This window comes from Cornus florida, unplaced genomic scaffold (genome assembly GCF_030987335.1).
Source record: "Cornus florida cultivar Cherokee Brave unplaced genomic scaffold, ASM3098733v1 CherokeeBrave_3.0.0_Hap2_Chr04, whole genome shotgun sequence".
NCBI classification, from domain to species: domain Eukaryota; kingdom Viridiplantae; phylum Streptophyta; class Magnoliopsida; order Cornales; family Cornaceae; genus Cornus; species Cornus florida.
This window is the reverse complement of record NW_026775574.1, coordinates 10,198,557-10,202,860: the sequence shown is the minus strand read 5'-3', so window position 1 is coordinate 10,202,860 and position 4,304 is coordinate 10,198,557. Positions and strand designations below refer to the sequence as shown.

At 37.6% G+C, this 4,304-nt stretch overlaps 1 pseudogene; it reads right to left on the bottom strand.

Moving 5' to 3' along the window:
* Positions 1-3,963: 3,963 nt before the first annotated feature.
* On the bottom strand, positions 3,964-4,061 carry LOC132305863 (small nucleolar RNA R71; annotated as a pseudogene).
* Between the last annotated feature and the right edge of the window lie 243 nt (positions 4,062-4,304).

Sequence of the window (4,304 nt, the reverse complement as noted above, 5' to 3'; positions counted from 1 at the left end):
GGGACAATTGGAAGTAGAATGTAAAACACTTGAACAAGTCATACATTTCTCATTGGATGCATGATGGGAATGGTTAGGGACAGAAGATACTTGATTTGCCGAGTTTTGGTTGATCAAGAATTAATCAAACCTTTGAGATAAGGATTTCATCTCGGCGGCTAATTCATTGGAATGGTTAACTTGATGTAAGCCAACACTCTTCCTTCCACTTGAATTCCTACCATTCTTGGAAGATAAAGTTCAATGCAAGGAATTTTCACTCATACTCTCATAAATATGCCATACGTTATCCTCATGCCTATCAATATAAGAGCCACCCATGGAAGCATCAACCATGCCCTTATAATTGTCCGATAAGCTCTCAAAGAAATATTGAACTAATTGCCATTTGGGCATGTCATGATGTGGACACTTCCTAAGCCATTCATTGAATCTTTCCCATGCCTTGTGGAATGTTTCCCCATCCCCGTGTGAAAACTCTCCAATTGAGGTTCTCATGGCATTGGTCTTAGAAACCGGATAGTACTTTTTCAAGAACTCTTGTTGCATTTCTACCCAAGAAGTTATTGAAAAAGGCCTAAGATTGTTAAACCAATATTTTGCCTTGTCTTTAAGGGTGAATGGAAAAATTTTACGCCTTAAGATCTCTTCCGGCATGTCCGTGTATCTAACGGTGGAACATACTTCAAGAAACTCATCCAAATGCTTGTAATGTTCTTCACTTGGAAGTCCATGATAGTTAGGAAGCATTTGAATGGATTCTAATTTGATCTTATAGTGGTGTGCTCTAAATGGTGGCAATTAAATGCATGTGGGTGCATTGTATACATTAGGCACATTGTGATCTCTGATGAGCGCTGAAAAATGCGCATTTAAACCCCTTAAGCTTAGGTATTCTAGGACCTTTATCTATCTTATTTTCTCGTTTTGTATTGATTTCGTGTTATTTTCATTTTTAGGTACTTATCCCCAAAATAAGCTAACTCAGCCAAATAAGAGCAGAAATTAAGCAATTCTGGGATGAATCAAAGAAAGGAGCAAAGTAGAGCAAAAGGAAGCAGAAGGTGGAATTTCAGCAACTTCGATCAATCTCAAGAAAAGTTCGATCGATCCAACTTTCATCGATCTCAACACTTTAAGATAGATCCAAGCCATGATGTCATTTTCAGAGATCCTAAAAGTTCGATCGGTCCAACTTCATTCTCTGATCGATCAAACTTTCTTGTCTTTATCCATATGCCAGATCTTATCTAGCTGTACCACCCTACCAACCACTTTTGTTCTTTTCCCAAAAATATCTTCAAAATATCTTAGATTTGCTTTTATCCAAAAAGGCACCGCCATTGAGGATCGATTCAGCTTCAATTCGATAGATCTCAGCCATGTTCGATCGATCTCACCACAAGTTCGATCGATCGAACTTCCCAACTCCTGAGAAAATCCAAATTCCAGCTCATTAAAAGTTGTCTCATATCAAATCATTAGAGGATTATTGGTGTACGAGCCCAGCTCATTTGGGGTGATATTTGACCTACCTATATAAGGAATATGAGCCACTTTTACACATATACATATACTTAGAGAAGATAATACTTAGGGGGGAAGAAAAGGAGAAGAGGAGGCTAGAGACACCATTGGAGGCTCTTCATCAACCAAGGAGCAGATTTCTTCCATGGAGCTTGCCCTTGAGGGTTGGAGGACACCATCCATAAGTGGCTAGACATCCTCTTGGGGCTAGAGTTAGCCCTAAGCATGCTTTCTACATCTTGATTTATGTATTTTTGAGGGGATTTGTATTGTGATACATGTTTTGACACTTTTATATATATAGATCTTGTTTATTCAATGATTTATATGGTTTAATGCTTCCAATTGTTCATTTCATTCTATCCATATGTTTATGTATGCTAAAATAGATGTTCATGTGTTTGTCTCTATTTCTTGTGTTGTTGATGTATGTCTATGTGTATTAATGCTATAAATCTAGAGATTGTCAAGACATAGTGCATAATGGCATGTTTTTGTGATTTATTTGATGGTTCATACTCATTTCTTGATAGATTGTACCTTTCCCTTAGTTTAATTAGTTTAATTTCATGTCATTAGTTTAATTGTAGTGTAGTTGTAGTTTAGATGTTAAATAGGAGGACAATCCATGCTTGTTGTTGATATTCTATACTTATGAAAGCAAGTAACATATATCTCTAATCTTGTGATGTGTTTGGATTGTGAGCTTAAAGAAAGGATTAATGGCTTAATTTGATATGTTGTGCTATCCACCATGTTATTTAGACAATATATGTTTAATTTGTCATCCATGCTTGTTGGAACAACCACACACACACACTTTGTTGCAATACATGTTTTTCCCTCATTAATCATTCATTAAGGGTGCAGAAAAGCTATGCTTAGTGGTGATCTCTAAACCCCAAGATCTCTCTCTCTATTTTATTCTCCTTATTGCATTATTGTTTACTTTAGTTTAATTTGCATCTAGTGTAATTCACCCAACCAACCACTATTTTGATCACTCGACCTACTGACCCTAATCTTGATTCCTCAACCTAGTACGACTCCACAATCCCTTAGATGATCCCTACTTGCCCTAGCTATATTTTTATTGAAAGGTAGTAGTGGCAATTTCTAAATGTAAAACTTGGCCACATTCTTCAGAACTCTACACCGCCATCACCTTTTGGCGGTGTGCACAAACTGTTGGGTTTCGGAGTGACAACCCAGAGCACACCAAGTTTTTGTCGCCATTGCCAGGGATTGATTAAAGGCAACGTCATATTTGTGGAATCAATTAGGAATTAGTACTCCTTTGTTCGTGTCTTTACTTTATTTTTATTTCAATTTTTGTTACTTATTGTATTGGTTCTTGTTTGACAAGGAATATTAAGTAAGAAGGTGAACAAAGGAGCATCCAAGTAAAGGAGCTAAGCAAGCAAGGAAAAAGGCTAAAATCATAAAAAAAAATTGCTAAGCTAAAAGCTAAAAAATTTTGGAGTTGAAGTGCTAAAGGACCTTTGTGAGCTTTTTCTTACTCAACCCTTAGTTAAATCGTCGGCACGCGTGGAGGCTTATAATTCAATTCTTAGATAAATTGTGAGCCCATGTGGAGGCAATTTACTTTTCTTGCATATTGTTGTTAAAGCATGGGAGTATAGGAACATTGTATGTGGAGGAGGTTTGTTGATTGTTGACTTATTGTGAAGGTGAAGTGTTTGTCATTATTGTTTGTTGTGTTGCATTATGCATGCCTGGTCGTAGATCATTGAGACCCACTCTTGTCCCTTTAAATTTTTGAAACCCTAAGGGAAAAGATAGTTCTAGTCAATCCATTTCATCAATGGAATGACACAATGAGGACCATGTGGAGGACCTTGGTCACATAAACCAACAAGGTATCCTCCACCCCAATGTGCATCATGATAACATGCAAGTTCTATTAGGCATGCCAAGGCCATTCGTTCATCCACCACAACAACAAGGCCAAGTCCCATTGGGAATGCCAAGGCCAATCTATTCTTCACCACCTCCCATCATTCAAGGCAATCAAGGTGCCCATGTTGCACCTCTAATTGCTAATCCTCCCCTTGTTTTAAGAGATCACTATGTGCCTAATGAATATAATGCACCCACATGCATTTAATTGCCACCATTTAGAGCACACCACTATGAGATCAAACCACAAATCATTCAAATGCTTCCTAACTATCATGGACTTCCAAGTGAAGAACCTTACAAGCATTTGGATGAGTTTCTTGAAGTATGTTCCACCGTGAAATACACGAACATGCCGGAAGAGGTCTTAAGACTTAAACTTTTTCCATTCACCCTTCAAGATAAGGCAAAATATTGGTTTAACAATCTTAGGCCTTTTTCAATAACTTCTTGGGCAGAATTGCAACAAGAGTTCTTGAATAAGTGTTATCCGATTTCTAAGACCAATGCCATGAGAACTTCAATTAGGGAATTTTCACATGGGGATGGGGAAACATTCATGAGGCATGGGAATGCTTTAATGAATTGCTTAGGAAGTGTCCATATCATGACATGCCCAAATGGCAATTAGTTCAATATTTCTTTAAAAGCTTATCGAATAATTACAAGGGCATGGTTGATGCTTCCATGGGTGGCTCTTACATTGATATGCATGAGGATGACGTGTGGCATCTTTATGAGAGCATGAGTGAAAATTCTTTGCATCGTACTTTATCTTTGAAGAATGGTAGAAATTCTAGTGGTAGGAAGAGTGTTGCCTTACATCAAGTCGACCACTCCAGTAAAATTGCTGCCGA